This window comes from Canis aureus, chromosome 6 (genome assembly GCF_053574225.1).
Source record: "Canis aureus isolate CA01 chromosome 6, VMU_Caureus_v.1.0, whole genome shotgun sequence".
In the NCBI taxonomy this organism is placed as follows: Eukaryota; Metazoa; Chordata; class Mammalia; order Carnivora; family Canidae; genus Canis; species Canis aureus.
The window spans coordinates 52,620,159-52,642,261 of NC_135616.1; the positions used below are offsets into that span (position 1 = coordinate 52,620,159).

The 22,103-nt window shown below is 41.0% G+C and overlaps 1 long non-coding RNA gene across 5 annotated transcripts in view; it reads left to right on the forward strand.

The window, feature by feature from the left end:
* LOC144316117 (uncharacterized) overlaps positions 1–21,023 on the forward strand; it is a 30,705-nt gene extending 9,682 nt beyond the window's left edge. Inside the window, exons 4-8 of one of the 5 annotated variants that reach the window (XR_013381937.1) lie at positions 971–1,137; positions 1,354–1,492; positions 5,823–5,912; positions 16,359–16,446; positions 20,824–21,015. This is a non-coding gene — a long non-coding RNA (uncharacterized LOC144316117). Of the gene's footprint in view, positions 1–970; positions 1,175–1,353; positions 1,493–5,822; positions 5,913–16,358; positions 16,448–20,823 lie in introns of those variants that run through there. The other 4 variants (XR_013381936.1, XR_013381940.1, XR_013381939.1 and 1 more) reach the window with 4 other exon arrangements.
* Positions 21,024–22,103: the final 1,080 nt, after the last annotated feature.

The window sequence follows — 22,103 nt, forward strand, 5'->3', positions numbered from 1 at the left end:
CAGTCAACTCTGGCTCATTACAAAATGTGTATGTCCTAACCTCACACTTCCATATGGCCTCATGATATTATTGTAATTGCATTTTCTGTCTACAGTAGGCAAAATGAAACACATGCTATGAAAGTGCTTATGTTTTAAGCTGCTTCCCAAGGCAAAATTTAAAAGGAGAGCAAGTTCTCCTTTAGGACCTTTTCTACCTATTCATTCCTTCCTGGAATGGGATTTCCTGGTAGTTAATATTTCTCAATCAGATAACATGAAATACCTACTTTTGGATCTTACTCTTAGGTCTTTAGACCACGTAGGTGAAAAATTTAAGTGGAGACTGTAAGAAAACCTCAGCAGTATAATTGACAATCCCAAGTGTACTATGAAGTTTGAGGGAAATTGACGATGAGTAGAGAATAGGTAGAGATGGTTTTATGTAATCATTAGAGCTATAATTTATTGAGGAACTACTTTGAACCAAGCACTAATTAGTTCCTCTATATATGTTGTCTTAATTAAATGTGGCTAGAGACTTTCAATTCAGAGCTATCACTAGATCTTATCTTTCAGAGTTTATTTCCTAGGCTGTTGTTTTGCTTGTGATATTTAGAGCATGAACCTAAGAAGCTGACAAATCTTCAAGTCTTTCCTCTTTTTATATGAGTACAAGTCTTAATGCCTTAAAATAAGATAATCAATTTCTCAATAAAGGAATGACAATACCTACTTAATAAGACTGATGTGACAAGTTGTAGGAGTGCTGATGATACTGACTCCATCTTTGGTCCTCCATCTTTTTCATGTCCGATCAATGGCCTCTTTTGGAGCTATATGTTCTGGGTCCCTTGGAGATTAATACACATACCTTAGAAATACCTGCCAAAGCTGGGTGGGGGGTGGGAGGTGGAGGTGGACACAGCTTGCTTTGGCCTCCAATGTATCTATTGGAAATAACTTAGTCTTTTCCCTTCCTAATTTACAGGTGGTGCCACAAGATCTAATTAAAGTTAGCTGTCAATTAGGTGCATGCAAACCCTTTGATCTCACTACAGTGCCCTTTTGCATGTCCCTTTGCTGCATCAAATCTGTGGACTAACGTCCAGACTTGTGGAGAGTAACATTGCAGCTGCTGTGATCCTCATCTTGTCAGTAAGTTACCCTGAATAAAACTCAGTGCAAACTGTAATGGAGTCACCTGCTTCATTTTCTAATCTCAAAGTGCTGTGTCAGTTTGGGGGATACTTCACTGTTCTTCCTTCACCTTCTAACATGAGTCAATCAGATATTATGATTCAGGTGTAATTATAGTGACTACTCTATAGTAGGTGCTCAAGAGATGAGAGCAGTGATTATCATTTTACCGAGGTATATGCTTCTGGCCTTTATTTGGGAGGTATATAACCAAGATGATGACATACATTGTTCCTGATTCACTCCTCACAAGAAAAACAACTAAAACCCACTCAAGAACAGGACACCACTGAGGGCATCCTGGAACATGCAGGTGAGGCTGAATCACCCCCTTTGCACCACTAGGACCAAGACACACTGGATTAGTAGGTAGGAGAAGCGGCTATACATTGACTGCTCTGCCCCTCCCAATATAATACCAGCCTGTGGCCGAATAGCAACCCAATTACAAAATAGGCAAAGGATATGAATAGACATTTTTCCAAAGAAGATATATGAGGGGCTAAGAGGTACAGAAAAAGATGCTCAAAAGTCACTGGCCATTAGGGAATGCAAATTAAAACCACAATGAGATACAATCTCATGCCTATTACATGATAGTCATCAAAAAGACAAAAAATAACAAATGCTGGCGAGGATATGGAGAAAAGGGAACCCTTGTATGCTGTTGGTGGGAATGTAAATTGGTGCACCCACTATGGAAAATTGTATGGTGTTGCCTGTGTTATCCTCTAGGATTTTGATTGATTCTTGTCTCACATTTAGATCTTTCATCCATTTTGAGTTCCTCTGTGAATATGGTGTAAGACAATGGTCTAGTTTCATTTTTCTGTATCTAGCTGTCCAATTTTCCCAGAACCATTTGTTGAAAAGACTGTCCTTTTTTCAGTGAATAGTCTTTCCTCCTTTGTCAAAAATTAGTTGACCATAAGATTTGAGGGCCCATTTCTGGGTTCTCTATCACAGGCAACACCCTTTTTTGAACTTGGCCACAGCAACTTCTTGTAAGATACCTCTATGAAGGCAAGGGAAATAAAAGCAAAAATGAACTATTGGGAATTAATCAAGATAAAAAGTTTCTAAATAGCAAAGAAACAGTCAGAAAAACTAAAAGACAGCCTACAGAGTGGGAGAAGATATTTGCAAATGACATATAAGATAAAGGGCTAGTACCCAAGATCTATAAAGAACTTATTAAACTCAACACTCAAGAAACAAACAATCCAATCATGAAACGGGCAAAAGACATGAACAAAAGTTTCACCAAAGAAGACATACACATGGCCAACAAGCACATGAGAAAATGCTCCGCATCACTTGCCATCAGGGAAATACAAATCAAAACCATAATGAGATACCACCTCACACCAATGAGAATGGTGAAAACAAGACGGGAAATAGCAAATGTTGGAGAGGATGTAGAGAAAGGGGAACCCTCTTGCACTGTTGGTGGGAATGTGAACTGGTGCAGCCACTCTGGAAAACTGTGTGGAGGTTCCTCAAAGAGTTAAAGATAGAGCTACCCTATAACCCAGCAATTGTACTACTGGGGATTTACCCCAAAGATACAGATGCAGTGAAAGACCGAGACACCTGTACCCCAATGCTCATAGCAGCAGTGTCCACAATAGCCAAACTGTGGAAGGAGCCTTGGTGTCCTTCAAAAGATGAATGGATAAAGAAGTTGTGGTCTATGTATACAATGGAATATTACTCAGCCATTAGAAATGATGAATACCCACCATTTGCTTTAACGTGGATGGAACTTGAGGGTATTATGCTGAGTGAAGTAAGTCAATTGGAGAAGGATAATCATTATATGGTTTCACTCATACAGGGAATATAAAAAATAGTGAAAGGGATTATAGGGGAAGGAAAGAAAATGAGTGGGAAAAATTAGAGAGGGTGACAAACATGAGAGACGCCTAACTCTGGGAAACGAACAAGGTAGTGGAAGGGAAGGTGGCAGGGGGGATGGGGTGACTGGGTGATGGGCACTGAGTGGGGCACTTGACAGAATGAGCACTGGGTGTTATACTATATGTTGGTAAATCGAACTCCAATAAAAAATATATATATGGAAAATGGCATGGAGATCCTCAAACAGAGCTACTATATAATCCCGCAATTCCACTTTTAGGAATATATTCAAAGGAAACAAAAACACTGACTTGAAAACCCCATGGCCATCACCACATTATTCACGATAGCCAAGACATGGAAATAATCTAAGTATCCCTTGATTAATAAATGGATAAAGAAGTTGTACCATATAATACAAAGGACTATTATGCAGCCATAAAAAATAAGGTAATCTGACCATTTGCAACAACATGGATGGAACTTGAGGGCATTGTGCTAAGTGAAATAAGTCAGAGGAAGAAATTATGTTACTTGTATGTGGAATGTAAAAACAAAGTCATAGGAAAAGAGATCAAATTTGTGGTTACCAGAGTGGAGAGTGTGGAAATGGGTAACTGAATAGAGGTGGTCAAAAGGTTCAAACTTCCAGTTATGAGACAAATCAATACAGGATGTAAGGTACAACATGATGGCTACAGCTATCACTGCTGTACCTTATATGGGAAAGTTGTTACAATGGGATCCTAAGAGTTCTCATCACAAGGAGAAATCTTTTACTTTTTTCTCTTCTTCATTCTTTTCTTTTTATTGCATCTGTATGAGAAGATGAATGTTAGCTGGTTCCTATTGTGGTGATCATTTCACAATATATGTAAACCAAACCATGCCGAATGCCTTAAACTTATGCAGTGACGTATATCAATTATTTCTCAATGAAGGTGGAAAAAATAATAAAATTATTTAAGGTTTTGGGTATAAAAATTTATACCATGATTCATAAAGGTTCTGAACCCTTTAAAGCAATGGAGCCATGGGTGCTCACAGAGCTAGTGAGGAAAGCGGAAGGAAAACTCAGTAACACTCAGGAAAACACACACCCATCAGCCCTTCAAACGGGGTCTTTAACAGTAAACTGAGGTTCAGTTACAGAGCTCCCATAACAAATGAGCATATGGTGAGCACTTGAGAGAGAAAACACATCTTTCGAGGAAGCTCTTAAGTTTTTGGGAATTTGGGAAGGATAAGGAAAGAATGTCTTAAAATGAGTAGGAATGAGAAAATTAGGGAAACTCACTGTGGTTTACTCTTTGTTAAAAATTGCAACACAGGAGTTTATGTCTGCGTTTAGACCTCTGAACCAAGATGTACTCCTCTGCAGTACAACCCAGAGAAAACGGGTCTGCATGCCCTTTAATCCATGACCTCTGGAGATCGAGTTACCTCTTTGAAAGAACTTTTCTTTCTCTGGCCAACTAAATGAATTGAAATTGATGTACTTAATTGTTTTCTAAATTGCAGTGTTTCTCCCCCAGATGTTTTTTATCAGTGTTGAGCCCAATGGGCTCTGTCAGTCACACTGGGGAGATGATGTCATGTGGTAATAAAAGAGAAGGGGCAGGGGGAGGAAGGGAAATGCCATACAGTATATTGTCTAATTGAAAAATGTGCCACATAAATGCTGAACTTGAAATCTCTGCCTCCCTGAGGGCTACTCACAACAAACAATGCACACATCTTCTGCACTGGAAAGATTAGACTTGTCCCCTTTCTCCATTATTAACTCAGGCCAACAGAAGAGTTTCCTTCCTTTGCCTTTCTTGGGTGAAGTCACTCTACTGGAATTGTGATGCCAGGTAACAAGGTTCTCAAGTGAAAGCTTAAATGCTGAAGGGAAGGCATCAGGACCAGAGGGTGGAGGGTTAGGATGATGGTGATGAAGGGTAGCATTAGATCAAGCTGGAATCCTGTAGAGGGGAGAAGAGAGCTGGCAATACTAGCCATGGATGGTCTGAGAAACGGTTGCCAACGATGACACAGCCAGAAAAGGGAGAGGGATCTTATGGGCATATGGCACTCAGGAAGTCAGAAAGTCTCAGGCTCATAAGGCATACCAATGAAAAGTTGGAAGTATAAATGGTGTGAAGTGAGAAGCACAGACAAAATGGGAACTTGCACATGTTTTTCATAGCAGGAAGAACAGAGTTGTAGATCCAGGACCCGTGTCAGCCTTTGTGGGAGATCAGAAGGCAAGGAGAGAACTGATACAAACAAACCTGAAGAAGTGACAGGAAGACCCCTCCCCAAATCCCCATTTTGAAAAACAGATAAGCACTGACTGCAGTGCAAAAACATAAGTCTACAAGGTCCTCTTAGAGACTTTTCTAGACCTTTACCTACCTTTATTTGTGCTGCACTTTACCCCGACTGCATGAAATCATTTTTAGGCTCTCTGTAGAAACTAACTAGTAACCTAAAGGAATTTTACCAACCTTCACTGTTAAAAGAATCTCCCTCTTGTATTAGGAAAAAAAAAAGTCTCTTTCCTCTTGTCTTGTCATCATTGAAGAAAGAGGACACCTGGCCATTACAGAAGAAACCCAATGAATCACTCATTTAATTTTTTGCTTGTTTAATTGAGGCATACTTCACATTGATGGAAACAAACTCCAGGGACTTCTCCAAGTTCTTTGATTACACTGGAATCTTGATGAATCAACCACTTCTTTGAAATACTAGGACTATTGCCCAGGATTTATAATCCTTTGTAATTTTCTTTGTAGTGATATTTGGAGTAACTAGATTCAAACTGCATGAGAGTCAGCCATACAAAATACCAAAGCTCAAGGGGAAAAGCATCACATCATTGTAAGGTATAGATGATCAGGGCTTGTCTGGGCTCAAAACTTTAACACTAATCTGTTTCTCCAAGTTCTTCTCTGTGTTAAAACGGACATCATGTCATCAGCTTACCTCCTGTCTTTTTGCTCCTCGTCCTTGTCTTTCCCTCCCATTCCTCTCTTCTTCCTTTCTGTCTTCTAGCTCTCTTTCCCTTCTCCTTTTATTTTGTACTTTCTCCACTTCTTCTTTTTCCCTTTCTTCATCTGTTCCTCATCTTTCCTTTTCCTTTCTTTTCTTTCTTCTCTCCATATCTTACTTTTTCTCTTCTTTTTCCTTTATCTCTTCCTTCACTATTTCTTCCCTATCCCCATTCCTTTTCTTTTCCTCCAAACTTTTTTGAGTTTTCAGTCTGTGCCAAGATTTAGGGAAGTGTTTTACTTCTGTCACCTTTTTTCACCTTGGTTACAGCCCTAGATATTATTTTTATTTTTTTATTTTTTATTTTTTATTTTTTTCTAGATATTATTTTTATATGAAGATGTTAAGTATCAGAAGAAATAAGTAATTCATTCATTCACATGACCACTATATGTGACTCTGGGTCTTTGATTCCAAATCCATGCTTTTAACGAAAGTTTCTTTAGGAAAAGATAATAAATATAGGGGGTAGAAAGAACAAAATAAGATTATAATTATTTAAATGTGTAATTTGAAGGGTGACTAGGTGGCTCAGTTGGTTAAGTGTCTGCCTTTGGCTCAGGTCATGATCCCAGGGTCCTGGGATGAAGCCCTGCTTTCAGAAGGGAGCCTGCTTCTCCCTCCCCTCTGGCACTCCCCCTAGTTGTGCTCTCTTGCTGTCTCTGTCTCTCTCTCTTAAATAACTAAAGTCTTTTTTTAAAAAAGTGTGTAATTTGAAAGAAGAAAATGATTTTGTACTTGTAAGACTTTGGACTTCATTGGGATGAGATAATTATAATTATGTGATAAGTAAATCATTTTTAACAGAAATATCTACAAATAAAAATCATAGAGTCATGACAAAGATTTGAAATGTAGAAAGGTCTTTATATGTATAAGTATTTATTAGCTCTCACAGAAGATTCTCAAGGAGGAATGAATGTGCTATTGCAAGGGACTCAACATTCCATGTGAAATGTGTATTTGTATTAGGATCAGCTATCGAGTAACAGAAGACCAAATTACAATTGCTTTACAGTTTACTAAAAGAAGTCTGGATGTCACAGTGGTTCAATACTTTGTCTTTTTTTACTCTCCTATTGTCAGCATGTTGGCTCTTGGTCCTTAGACTTGTACCTCATTATGTTAAGACAGCTGCCACAGCATCACATTCTCACCTCATTTAGAGATAAAGAAAACAAGCTTTCTCCTTGTGACTTTTTTTTTTTTTTTCCTTTTTATAGAAAGAAAATAGGAGTGCCTGGGTGGCTCAGTTAGTTGAGTGTCTGACTCTCGATTTCAGCTCAGGTCATGTTCTCAAGGTCTTGGGATTGAGCCTGGTGTTGGGCTCTAAGCTCAGTGCGGAGTCTGTTTGTCCCTTTCTCTCTGCTCCTCCCCCAGCTCATGCTCTCTTTAAAATAAATAAACAAAACTTAAAAAATAAAGAGAAAATAGTTGCCAGAAGCTTCTCCCACCCTGCCCCCCAGCAGACTTTCTCTTATATTTTATGAGCCAGATCTGAGTCATAGACCAAATCTCTTGGCAAAGGGGATGTTAATGGCAAAGGGGGCCAGAGAAGGGGCTAAACATCTTCCAAAGTGCAAAACCTCTGCTTGTCACCTACATATATCTGGAGATTAATCAGTAAGTAAGAGGGGGAGATGGCTGTTGGGCAGATAATGAACAGTTTCTGCTATACCAGCTTATTCATTTCACAGGGGAAAATGCCCTCCTCTATCTCTTTCAAATGAAAGCAGATCCATATGGAATATTTTGCTTCAAGGAAAAAAGATGCTGAGGAAACCAGAATCCCATGAAAGATTATAGTCAATTTGACTATTCCTTTCAAACTTTTCAATATTCTGTTAGCATTCAAATCTAAATACTAGAACTTTGAACAGGAAAGTGGAGGAGAATGGTTCAAAATTAAAGAGCAAGACACGCTTTATTTTCTGAGAGACTATGGACAAGTGACGGATAGGTATGTAAGTCAGTAAACATGTGTCAGTAAAGATGGATGAAGCTCTACATGTGGCATGGCATGTGAAGAAACAGCCAACTATCGTTATGACAAAGGGTTCTGGAAGTGCCTGAAAGATTCAGAAATAGGAGTTTTACTTCTTTTGGTAAATCTGGCACAGTGTGTAAAGGTCCTAAAGGATATATAATATCCCCAACAACTACTAATAAAAATGATGATGACGATGATGATGATGATGATGATGATAAAGTGCTCTGTGTGTCAGGCACTGTTCTTAGCACTGTACCTACATTAAGTCATTTAACCATCACCTGTATTAAAGCAATAATTTATAAGTGGCTGAATGTTGTTTGTATCCCATGGCTCCTTAATTAGGGTTTAAAGGGCTTTTTGACATTTAAGGCAGCTACCCCGAGAGTGGGAAAACAAGTGACTAGATCCTGCAAGGAGCCCGATATGGGACTTCATCCTGGGACTCCAGGATCACGCCCTGGGCCAAAGGCAGATGCTCAACTGCTGAACCACCCAAATATCCCTCTATCTCTCATTTCTTGACGTTCTTTTCCAATTTACAGTTTACAGTTACCATGATTGTATCTCCAGTGAGCATGGAGCAGCTTCTTTGGGAGAAAGGCACAGTTCCTTGGCAATGCCTGTGCCTTTGATAGTCATGGCTTCTTCAACTGTTTTCCTTTAACTTATTCAATGGCTAATGAGCCTGGGTCAATTTCAGAACCACAGCCAAATATCTTAAAGCTTGGCAGCCAAAAGTTTTCCTTTCCCCTCCACTGGCATCTATGATTTCATTATGTTACTACCAGCTATAGCATTCACTAGTCTAGTTCAAACATTCTGGACATCTTTCCAAGAATAATTCATTGTTAGAATTCTCTAAAGGATCAGCAGACCTCTTACAATGCAACAGGACCTGGTCCTCTATGAGCAGCAGGTCCAAAGTCACTGACGGTGTGCCTGGCTGCTGCCATGTTGTCAAGGAATGAGTTAGAATTTAAACTAGGTGTTCTAGCTCCAGAGTTCATGTTCTTAAGTTCTGTTCTCTGTTATTTTTTTAGAATCCATTTTTCACACTATGTTGGTGTACTGAAGTTGTGGCAAGGTTATAAACTCAAAAGCACAGCTAACAGGAAGATCCAATTAAGACTTGTTATAAGATTGAGAAGAATAGTTCACACATGGCACTGATGAACTGGAATATCTGAGGAAAGGAATGAGGAGCAATTAATTATATTTTGGATGAGAATGTGTTGGAGGAAGAGAAATTTGCAGAGAAGGAATCAGACACATGTCAGTGTGGCTGGTAACTGAGTTCTTTAAATTTCCTATCTGAGGTTAGAGTAGAGTGGACAGATGAGGGCTGCCATCTTGGCAATTCTGTCATTCTTTCTTTCTCACCATCTCTTGGGCCTCTGTGGTTCATGTGAACCATGACAGTGGTACTAGGCTGCTCTACCAAAGTATCTTGTCCTGATGTGGAGAAAGTATTTTCTGACATCCCAGACACCTGAAGTGAGATGGAGAATGGGAAGAGGGGCCTTCATCTGCGGGGTGTGGGGTGCGGGGGCATGTCTCGTCTACCCAGGGATGTAGCCTTCAGTGACAAGATATGCCTCTTGGATGATCAATGTGGCCAGTGGTGGGCCAGCCACCCAAAGTCCTGGCGGCAATACCAGGATACCTTTGAAGCTTACTTCACAATGTAGTAGTTTCTTTTGTCTGTCATATGCCAGGGCAGAATGTATTTCCAGAATCTTGTCTGGTGGTGGGCAACATCTTTGGGAAAACAATTCAATTACCTCTAGTTAACAAGGAGCCAAATCTGATAGTACTTTCAGATATGCATTCACCTGAAGGTCAGATGGAACCACGGACATCTGTGACAGGCCTGCTATATGTCCCGGGCTCCATCTGTACACAGCCTGATGACTGTTATTTTCAAAGAATCAGAGACCTGTAGTGTTTAAGGCATTTTATGGTACTGTACCTCATTCAAATGTCTCTCTTCACAGATAAGAAGACTGAAGCCCAGAGAAATTATAAAAGATTTACCAAACTGCCCCCAAAACAGCTGGTGCTGTAACACTTGGTGTTTGACCTAGGAGCCAATGTTCTTTCCCATACACACACTTGCTTTGGATCAATGACATTCTGGAAACGCAAAGGATAATTATTACTGTGACAAGGAGTATAGAGAAAGAACTTCAGAAACCATGACAAGGGCAGAGTGGAGAGCAAACCAGTCTGACTCAGCATTTAGCTTGAAACTGAGGCTTACTGGATGCGAAATTACAGGAGGAGAAGTCCATGCATTGACTGAAGGCCTTTTGGGGGGATTAATCTCACCCACATGAAAGTAAAGAACTCTGCCATACACATTTAAGTACTACTATTCAGGGAACTCGAAGAGGTCATTTACCAAATAGCTCCTTTACCCTTCGCAACAAGAATTGAGTGCTCTAATTTAGGGGAGTGGTTTTTTGCAGAAGTGGCTGGCCCAACATAAAGAAGCAATTTAAAGTTCAATCATTTGCTTTTCTTCTTCTATCTCCTTTCTCTTTGCCATTCTCCGGGTTTTTACTTTTTCTTTCTTCATGAAAATTGTTCTGTAAAGGTAATATGAGTTGTGGGTTAAAAAGTTTTTGTAAACACAAAAGGAGGTATAGTGAGAAGAAAATCTCCACCTGAATTCTGACCCTGAGTCTTCTAGTTCTCTTTTCTGGAGACAAACCATAAAACAAGCCTCTTCTGTTTTCCTATAAGTATATATTTAATATATTTGGTAGCCTACTTATCTCACTGTATTGTACCTTTGTTTTTTTCACTTAATGTTTCTTAAAGATTATTACCCATCAGCATGTAGAGATTTCTCTTGTTCCTTTTAGTTACATTTAAACGTTGATGAAATCTATTCTATTTTATCTGGTTACTGTTCCTGTCTTTCTAGAGCTTGCCATGTGGCCAAATCCTAGGAGATGAGTTTAACACAGCAGATCACATGGATTGGTATGGGAAGACTTATTGCTTCCAGACCCTTGAGTCCAGGCACCCCTCTCTACCTCATAAGCACCCTGGGTGACTTGTCCGTAATGCAATTATCTGTCCCATTCTGATTCTCAGATGACCTTTCCAGTCTGGCTCAGAGAAGGGGGGTGGTGGGGTCTTGTGAAGCTGGCTTGCCTTGTGTGTGTCTTCTTGGCTGCTCTGTCAGTAAGGGAGGCTTGTGCTCCTACTCTGAGATCTCTCGGCGGAGACATTGGGTTTTGTTGGCAGGCAGACCTTCAGGCTACTCAGCGGAATGTCTTTGGTTCTGTAGCTTCAGGAGGAGCCAGGAGGCTGTGCTTCCAGGCCAAGGGAAACACTGCTTCAGACTCGAGACCACGACTTGGCAGAGACTGTGAGGCCTGCTGAATTTAGGAGAGGGCTCTCTCATCCCTCATCCATGCCCGAACCACTCTTTCCCATTAAAACAGAGGAGGATGGAATGATGGGAGACATCTGGCTTATTCGATGGCACACAACAATTGCCCGGTTAAAATGGATTCCAATCTCATTTTGGTACAATAGGAAAGGCAAGTGTGTTCTTCCCTAGCTGGGGAGGAAGGAGAAGGAATCCAGAGTCAAGTTAGACCTCTCAAGACTCAGCAGAGGCTTGGTCTCTGCTTAGACAAATAATCTTGAGAAGACTCAAATCCCCTGTTCATTGTGAAAACAGACAGTGCCAGAGTAAAACAGAATTAAATTGTTTCTCTTTCACGGCAGCTGAAGTGTAAAAAACGTTCTATTCTGACCTTGTGGCCAGAATATCCTGACACCTCATAAATTATCCCAAGGGCCCAGGGCCTAGGGGGCTGTAGGTCCACACCACAGTCAGCCCTAAGCGCAGGGTGGCTGGGCCGCCCTTCCTGATATGCGGGCACCAGTGTTAAGATGTGGAGGAAAGGAGTTTTCTCAAAGTCAGCTTTTCTGAGTTAGGACAAGTATTTTCAATCTCCTTTTATGTTTTCAGAGTTTGCATGGCCTCTTCCATGAGTTGTTTACTAAGGAGGCAGGAAAAGTATGGTGATAGCTTCCAAGTCTGACAGAACCTTTGAGGTGGTTTTAGAAACCTCCCCTTTTTCTTAGAAAAAAGAGAAAGGAGAAAGAAGGAGGGTCGGAGTGAGAGACACAAAAGATGAAGAAATGAATTAAAGGGGAAGGAAAAAGAAGGAGGGCAGAGGAAGTGTGAGTGGGAAAAATGGTCTCCATTCAGAGAGGGCCTCCCCTTGCCCCAACACTCTGCGGTTACAGAAAGCAAGGCCACCTGCTCAGCAGGATGGGGCTCACGTCCGGTTTCCCACCTCCCAGTGAGCCTCCTCTAGCTCCTGAATCCATCTGTGCACTACACACAGTAGGTGCTCTGTAAATGTTTGCGGAGAAAGATCCACAGATCGGTCCTCAGAGAAGGAAACAGATTTATTTTGGGAAACTCCAAGAATGTAGAATGGAGTCATTTGGAGCAAACAATATTCCTGTAGCTTGAATCACCATAAGGCTTAAAGAATCTGGGTATTTGTGGGTGTGTCTGGACTTATTGTGTGTGGGAGCGTGGGTGGGTGGTCTGGACGGGTGGGTAATAAGTGACAGGAGGGCCCTTGAAAATATAAAAGGCTCCATAACTACTGTAAAAATAAAACTGGGAACAGCATGCCCAGACCTCCAGCCATGCAGTGACCAAACTTGACCTTGGCAGAGATGAATAATATTGTGGAGATGGATTCAAGAATTATTAGTCAATGTTTTCAGTCCCTATGGGCTTTTTTTTTCTTCCCAGAGAACTGCTGGGTGGGTTTTTGGCAAATGACTGCAACAGCCTGTAGGATTCCAGAGCCCTTCTAAGCTCTTTCTAGACTCTGCTATATTGATGTTTTTTATTTCTGGTTCTTTTCTTCTCCAATGGGATGTCTTTTCTGGTTCCCCCCTTTGGACAAAGAATATTCTTTGGTTTCTCACTTGTTTCTGCCTTTAATTCCTTCCTTTCTTAGAAATTATGCTTTCAGCATTCCTCACCAACAGGCAGATAGATCTTCTTCCTGATTCCTCTAGCCTGGAGTAGAAGAATGGAAGATCCCAGGGAATGGCTAATTAGAGGCTGTTTATATCAGACTGCAGAATAGGTCATAGGATATTAGGCTCTGCAGCTGTCCCAGGGCACAGATAAATGCTCACTGGAATGTATATAGTGTTGGTGAAGGGAAACAGGGCCAAAGGAAGTGTTTTTTGGGTTGTGGCTACAGATAACCCACCGAGAAAATGAATATCCTCCACTATCCACACCACAGCTGTGGGTACCTGACAAGATTGAGGTTTCTTTTTTAAGACTTTATTTATTTATTTATTCATGAGAGACAGAGAGAGAGAGGCAGAGACATAGGCAGAGGGAGAAGCAGGCTCCCTACAGGGAGCCCGATACTGGACTCAATCCCAGGACTCTGGGATCACAACCAGAGTCGAAGGCAGACACTCAACCACTGAGCCACTCAAACGCCCCAGTTGAGTTATTGATACGCATCTTTATACATACGTCTGCCATCACACTAGAGCAAGCTTTCAGATTTAATTTCATGTTATTAGAGAAACAGCAATCTGTGATGATTAGTAACATCCTTAATCCATGCGGTTATTTTGGATATTAGGAAGTAAATAAGTTTTAGAAATAAAGTTTCTTAAATGCTGGGGATTGCATGTTACAGGTATAGATTTAAGGAATGTCATGAGACTAAATTTTGGGGTTGGGAAACTGCATTGATAGCAACCTTGACTACTGCAGCCCTTCTCTCTCTCTCTCTCTCTCTCTCTCTCTATATATATATATATATATATATATATGGTTTACCTAATCATTCCCTAACTAATCAGCCTAACTCTTGATTCCATATGACCACCTCACTCTTGTAATTGCTGTGCACATCTGTATGTATTTATGTTGATTTTATGTATTTTATTTCCCTCCCATTAAACCTTAATCTCCTTGAGGATAGGAATCAGCACAATCTTTATTCTATATACACAAGTGCCTGGGATTGTTTTGTGACTCCTATGTGTAGTCAATAAATGAAGCACATATTCCACACTCTGAAGAGCATTTTAATGCTAGGTTGGATTGTTTTACTCACTTCTTCCATCTCTTTACTAGTCAGTGCATGCTCAAGAAATGCTGATGTCAGCCTTGGGATGACATAATTATGAAAAAAATAAAATTCTAAAATTACACAATGCACTTCAAAGTCAAGAGTAAATTACCTATGGGTTTTCCATGGCTTTATAGGTAGCAAGATGGCATTTAAATTGAAGGTATAAGTTTCTAACCGTAAGCAATTATCTTTTTTTTAATAAAATATAAACTTTCTATTCAGTTACTAAGTATTTTTACGTATGATTCTCTTAAGCTATTCTCTTTAGTTCTCCCTGGGGTATTCTATTGGATCCGTTACCATTAGTACCTCCTGAATTTTGAATCTGGTCCCATAATCAAGGGAACCACACACAGACAATCAACTAAATAAACTTGCCCTGTTTCTGAACAAGGTTCTATATCTCTGACACCATTTTACCAAAAGGACGGACTCTTGAAGTTCTAGTGCTCAGATAATGTAAAACCATTGCTCTAGCTTGTTCCTTCATGAGAGAAGGTTCTCTCCAAACCTTTTTACTGGATGGTAGACTGTTTTATGCTTCAGGTCTTTTTCTCCCATTGTGATACTGAGTCATGTTAATCCTGTACATATCATGATGCATTTCTACAACCTTCCTTCTTCCTTCTGCCTCATGGCCACATGTTGAGCCCTGAACTCTGAGCTCAGAGAAATACTCTTGATGTAGTGCTAGCTGTATCTCCATGTTCTTCTGCATTAACACCAATCTGTCCTGAGATTATTTCTCTCAGGAGCTTCCCCTTATTCAGCTGTCTTCATGAAAAATAAAAAGCTATTGAATAAATTAGGAAATTGATTGTAAAGACATATTGCTTTGAAAATATGCACTCCTTACTTGACCTCTTAGAAGGTAGTTCTTTATCCTAGTGCTCCAAATGCTCTCATCCATCCATTCACCTAGGGCAGGATTATGATTTGTTGCATAAGGAATTCAAGGAAGAAAGATAGGAAACAGTCAGCTTCTAAGATACAAAATAGATTTAGAACAATAGTCTGGAGAACCAAGCAGGCATTAAAAGGAAAGTGTGATTCCCCAAATCCCTTCATTGCTGCCTTTAGCATAAGAACAACTCAGCCTGAAGGGCTGTGCTCTGAGACTTCTCTTCCAGCATTAATAAGACAGCTTCTCCACCTTGAGGTGGAGGCAGCTCCTTGGCAGCGGGGGTGGGGGGATGCGGAATAAATGAGCAGTAAACAAAAAAGCCAATCTTCCTTTGGCTCCAGAGATTGTAAGGAGATTAAGGTAGAGTAAGGCAGTGAAGTGGTCAGATATCTTTCACTTCCTCTCTGCTTGGGTAAAGTGAAGAGAACTCAAAGAAACATGTTGGGACTGGAGCAGAGACCAGCTTAGTGACTGCCTTAAACCAAGCTGGTCAGTCACACCCACCCAGTCATGCATCAAACTCAGGCAGAGAAAGGGTCTGAGGTTGACCTTTTCCTGAGCCATGTCTGCATACAGACTTCAGAAAGCTGAGCATCTGGCTTTGAAACTTGGCAGAGGTGTCACAGTGTTGGGGGAGGGGGTTGCAGTGGTTCCATGGTGAAAGTTGCAAGGTACACTTGTCAAACCGGGGCCTAATGAATGATAGCTATGGCCAGACCTCAGAGGGCTGTCTAACACCAGCAGGATTGGAGGTGAGGCAGAGTCAGCCAAGGGGCACTATGGAGGCCAGAAAGCCCGAGCCAGGACCCACTGGATGGCAAGTTACAGTGACTGTAGACCTTAGTTGTTGAAAGCCAGCTGGGCATGTATGGCTTGTGGACAGGGACAGTATCCCAGAGCTGGAAGGAGGGGGCATTGCTTCTGGAGACCCTGCTCTTCCCTATGGCCCTTAGGGACCCACAAATCATCTTCCTCTTCTTTGACCTCCTCACTCATGACTGTCATTATGTAGGGGGAAGAAAGGCTTTTACAGATATTGGGAATTTTTAACAGCAACAAAAAGATGTTAAATACTTCTCAAATAGACTGTTTAAATTATTGGATTAAACCGAATTGTCAGTTTCACTGGATTGTTAGTGTATTTTTCTCACTTACCTTTTGAGGAAGACCAGACTGTTTACCAGTGAAATACTAAACCTTATATTTCTCTGCTTTTTCTCATTTGCAGTGGGTGAGTTACATTTTGTGATTCCCTCCACATAAAGGCTGACAGTAGCTGAATAATTTGCCTTTTCTGGATATGGATGTTTTAATAGGTGAGTCTATGAGCTCCAGCTTAGGAAACTGAGGACTTAATTTTAAAGATTAGAACAGGTCTACAGCCTGAAGACCAAATCTGGCCCACTGTTTGTTTTTGTAAATGAAGTTTTATCAGAACATAGCCATGTTCATTTGTTTATATATTGTCTGTGGCTGCTTTAGTGTTATGACAGCAGAGCTGAGTGGTTGCAACAGAGCCCACATGGCCTGCTCAGCCAAAAGTGTTTATTATCTGGCTTTTTATAGAAAAAGTTTGCTGACCCCTGGTGTAGAATAATATGGTTTTACTGAGCATCTTGTCCAGTCCCCTTTGTAGACAGATGAGGCCATCCTGCAAAGTTAACCGACATGTCCAAGATGACACAAGGCGGGGCAAGGGGGTCAAGATAACAAACCATGAAATTTTAAACATGAGGAAAGGCAATCAGGGAAATCTCTATAGAGCTAGGTTCCTTCAAATAGTTTTGTCTTAAGTCATACCCCTGAGGTTGCCTGATCATTATGAACCAAACTTACTAATAAACCCTAGAGGAAAGCAAAACTAATCAGTGAAAATTCCCTTCAGCCTGTGAAATTACCTGGGTTTTATAACAACAGGAAGACTCGGTTCAGACAGCGTGCTTCTGGCACACCCAAAACCCTGCATTCTGAGGCAGTCACACATGCCTATTAGGTAGTAGGTAATTGAGTCCCAAAGTAGGGCCCAGTGGATCATGTCATAGGGATTTAGGATTTGGAAAATAACCTTAAAAATTGATTGCTGGAATCCCACATGAAACTCCAACTGGGAAGGTGTCTGAAACCCTAATCTCTTCTAAGAGGCTGTCAGAGAGACGAGGGCTGTGTAGCCAGGTACCTCTTCTCAGCCTCTTGAAGAAACCGGGCCCCTGAGAAGCAAAGGGTGGAATGGCTGCCAAGTTGCTGCCTCTGCCTCTCCTTCCTCAGAAACCTCTCCACCTGTTGTCTCGTTTCATTTCCTAACCTCAAGGCCATTTTTCACCTCCTGCAGTTAGGAGCTGGCCCTGTCACTCCATTTAAATAGGAAGGGTTTTACAGCCCTCACCTCATTTGACCGCTCTGAGACATTTGACATTTTTGCCCACACCCTTTTCAATAATACTCTCTCCTTCCTTGGCAGGTGCCCTGCTCATGTAATTCCCCTGACTTGTTTCCTCTCCCCAGGCTCATTCTTCATCTGTCCACCACCCTCACATGTGAACCTCAGGGTCCCAATCTCTATCCTCTGTCATTTTGTATTTTTGCCTGGAAAATCTCATTTATCATGGCTTCAATTGCCAATTCACTGGTGTTGCCTCCCAAATCTGTCTCTTGTCCGTATCTCTCTTCTAAACTGTAGACTTCATGTCCATGTTTCCGCAGGACACTTCCACCGGATTTCCTTCAGTTTGGCTTTCTCCAGCTCAGAAAGTCCAAAGCTGAAACTATAATCTAACCCTAATACTTTCTCTGATATTCGAAACTTATCATCCATCTGCTCAAAACCCTTCAGTGGCTCCCTGGAGCTACACAGAATAAGGTTACTAAATTCCACGAAGCCCTGCATGACCTGGCTCCTGGCAGCCTCTTCTCATACTTGGCTTCTACTCTCCCCTGTCTTGCTATCCCTTGCTCTCTCCCTTCTGTGTTATTTCTTTTTTTGGTCCAGTTGAAATCACCAGCCCCCAACCCCTTTGTCAATTTGATGAGCATCTATTTAACTTCCAAGATTCAGTTCAAGTACTGCCTTCTCTATCACCATCCCACAAAACAGTGGACATTAGAAAAGGCAGGCCTGAATCCTTACTTCTTTGTCCTTGCACATTGGTGGGCCTGGGAATTTGTCACATGGACATAGCAACTTTGTGACAGCAACCTGCTCCTTGCTGGGCAAGACTTTGACTGGCTGCAGTTCCTTGTTGAGTTTTCCAGCTCCTCCACCCATCTGGGATTATCTTACTAGCCTCACTTAAATAACTGTGGGGCCAAGTGGTAATTCTTGGAGTAATTTAGTCAGATGACTCTCAGTGAAAATTCTTCTAGAGAAAATAATGCAATAACTAGAGTGAGGAGCACTTAAAAAAAAGATTTTATTTATTTATTGGTGGGTGGGAGAGAGAGAGAGTATGATGGGATGGGGTAGGGGAAGAGGGAGAGAGAGAAGCAGACTCCGGCTGAGCAGGGAGCCCGACTTGGGGATTGATCCCAGGACTGCAGGATCACGACCTAAGTTGAAGGCAGATGCTTAACCAACTGAGCCACCCAGGCACCCATAAGAATGAGAATAATCTTAATAAAGGGCAGAATATAGCACTTTATCTAGCATTTGGGACATTACAGAGATGCAGCAGTATGGGATTAAGGAGCATGGACTCTGGAGTTGAGGAGCCAAAGTTCAAATTGTGGCCCAGCTATTCATTTGCTTTGTGACTCTGGACAAGTTTCTTAGGCTGTCAGTGCCTCAGTTTCCTCACTGCAAACTGCATACGGTGATAACAGTATCCTCTAGATAGGATTGTGGTGAGGGGCATAAGTCATATTGATATATATGTGTGTGGTATGCACATTTCTACACATGTATTACTTAGAAAGGTGCTTGGTATTTAATAAGTGTTACCTACTACTATTTTTTTTTTGAGAGAGAGAGAGAGGGAGAGGGAGAGGGAGAGGGAGAGGGAAGGAGGGAGAGAGAGAGAGAGAGAATCTTAAGTAGGCTCCACACTCAGTGAGGAGCCCAACGTGGGGCTCAGTACCATGATCCTGAGATTACAACCTGAGGTGAAATCAAGAGTGGGACTCACTGAGCCACCCAGCTGCTCCTATCTACTATTTTCAGCTTATTAGATGACAAGGGAGAAACCAAAGTTTAGGAAGTAAGGAAGATCAGGTTTAGCAGTTCCCTCTTTCACACCAGTAAAATCAACCAACGAACTCTCAATTCTTCAATTAAATGGCACACTGAATAACATGCTTATATGTCTTGTGTTTGCTTAGCTCATTATACTAGGCAAATAACTTTCACTTACTGTTATATTAGGTAGCAGTAAAACAAGGGAAGAATGAACCGGCTTTTGAACATGCAATTCTTTATTTTACATGTAAATACTTTGATGAATGTCTCCTTAAATAGTTTGAGCAAGCAATTACAGAACTTCAAACACCAGGGAGCCCTGTTCATATGAACTACTATACATCTCCATGTAAGCGATTTCCACAGCACTCCATCCTCACAACATCCAAAACACAAGGGCTAGGATGTATAGATATTATTGCCCTCATTTTATGTATAAGAAAACAATCTAACAGTGACACAAGATTCCTGTCTTATACTCATTTCGGTGTTCTGTTTTTTAAAAAACATTTTTAGGGGCACCTGGGTGGCTCAGTTGGTTGTTTCTGCCTTTGGCTCAGGTCATGATCCTGGGGTCCTGGGATTAAGCCCCAAGTGGGTTCCCCGTTTAGTAGGGAGCCTGCTACTCCCTCTGTACCCCCATACCCCCCGGCTTGTGTGCACTCTCTCCCTCTCAAATAAATAAAATCTTAAAAAAAAAAAAAAGAAACATTTTTAACTTCATTTTACAGGCCTGGTATAAAAAAAAAAACAAACAAACAAACCTGTGGGCTGTGCAGAACCAATTCACACCCTAGGGACTCTGTGTAGAGGTTCTTTAAAGCCCTTTTGATAGCTTTTTTCAAATTTGAGGAATTCTTTATGATAATTCTTATATCTTCATTGTTACTGAATGATGCTGATTGAGGAGCCTTAGTGGTACAAAAGGATAGCGGGGCGGAGGGTGTGGGGGGATTACAGGAAGTAGAAAACAGTTTAACAAAGAAAATAGGCTTATTATATATTTGCCTGTCATTCTCTGGCCACTGCTTGGTCACCGGGTGCTAATGCATCCATCCACCATTCCTTATTTCCAGCACCAACAACTTCTCTGTGTCATGCTGCTACGATTTCTGGCCTAGTGTGCTAGAATATCTTCCTCAAATATATGATTTCCCTACAACCATTCTGGTAACTTTCTAATCTGTTCTCCAATTTGTTGCCAGAGTCATCTCTTCAAAATATACATCAGATCACCTCACTCCCTTTTACTTACACCCCCCCCCCCAACAGATTTTCACTGGTCTTGAGATAAAACTAAAATTCTGTGTCATCTGGCTCTACCTGCTTATGGGAGACACTGCAAGCTGTAAATAATACCCATTCCTCTTCCTCCTGTGACTTAGTTTGCAAATCCCGGACTCCCTTACTGTTTGGGGTGACCACGTGACTGAATTTAGCAATGGGATGTGAGCAAAGGTGATATTGTGCTGCTTTCAAGCCCAGGCCCTAAGAATCTCTGATAGGCATTTTCCTGACTCTCCAGGTGATTGGAATGGTGATATTTATGTTGACTTTGAAAGCCGCCACATGTTGAAGATGACAGAAAGGTACCAGCATGAATTTCTGACAGTGGATTCCCCAGAATCTCCTATCACCACCTCTAATCTGGAATTGCCTTGGGATGTTAATGTGAGAGAGAAATAAATATTTTTCGTCTTGAGCCATGATGTGGTTGGGTCCATTTGTTGCTGTGGACTGGTCTACTGTAACCAATACGTTACATTTCCTGCCCCATCTATCCCCAACACTGCTCAGGCCTCACCTCTCCACATCAGCTGAAGACACAGTCTGTCAGTTCCTCATATTGGCCATGTTCCTGTTTTCTATGGAGCTTTGCATATGTTAGTAATCGTTCCCTTGACACTGTCTGGTCAAATTGTATTCATTCTTTTCCACCTTAGCTCAGGGAATCAGGAAACCTTCCTATTTCGTGGAAAGCTTCTCTGAACTGCTGTGCCCCTCTTATGAACTCATCACCATGTACTTGTGTTTCATAGATCTTATGATGATTTCAGCTTTGTATTTGTTTTTGTGCTTTCTTTAATCACTTAAGTTCCCTTCATTAAAGTGTAAATTCTGTGAGAACAGGGGCAGCGTCTGTTTTTCTTCCTTCAGTATCTACATGGTAATTTGATGTAAAGATAATCAGTGAATTCATTGAAAGAGTTGAGTGAATCAGATTATTAATCTGTACCATTGTTGAAAGAGTGAATCAGATTATTTTGTTGAAAGAATGAGATTATTAATCCATACCATTAAGAAAAAATTAAGCATGGTAAGCTCAATTTATAGCTGTAAATTATGATGCAAAAATATTTTTTCTCATCTAAAATGATATTTTGCCACACTGTTTTTAAGCACTTTCAGTAATTGTGAATGTGCTTTAAGATCATAATCTCAAGGACATGGGGCTTGATGTACCAGTTCTATACTCAGCTGCCCTGGTTTAGTTTGTTCATCTTCAGCATTTCACTTTTCTTAATAGTTGGTAACCACATACTGTTCCTGGGCTGTTTCTTATCTAAGAACCTTCTGGTTGGGAAAAAATGCTAGAGAATAAAAAAATAAGTTATATTCCAGATATAACTCTGTGTATGAATTAAAAAAGAGCATGGGCTTGATAAAATAAATCCAGGGGCTTGATTTCTAGTTAGGGTTGCCAGATACATATGCACGTCTCATGCAATATTTGGGACATGCTTAGTCTAAAAAAATTACTTCTTGTTTATCTGAATTCAAATTCAGCTAGGTACCCTATAGTTT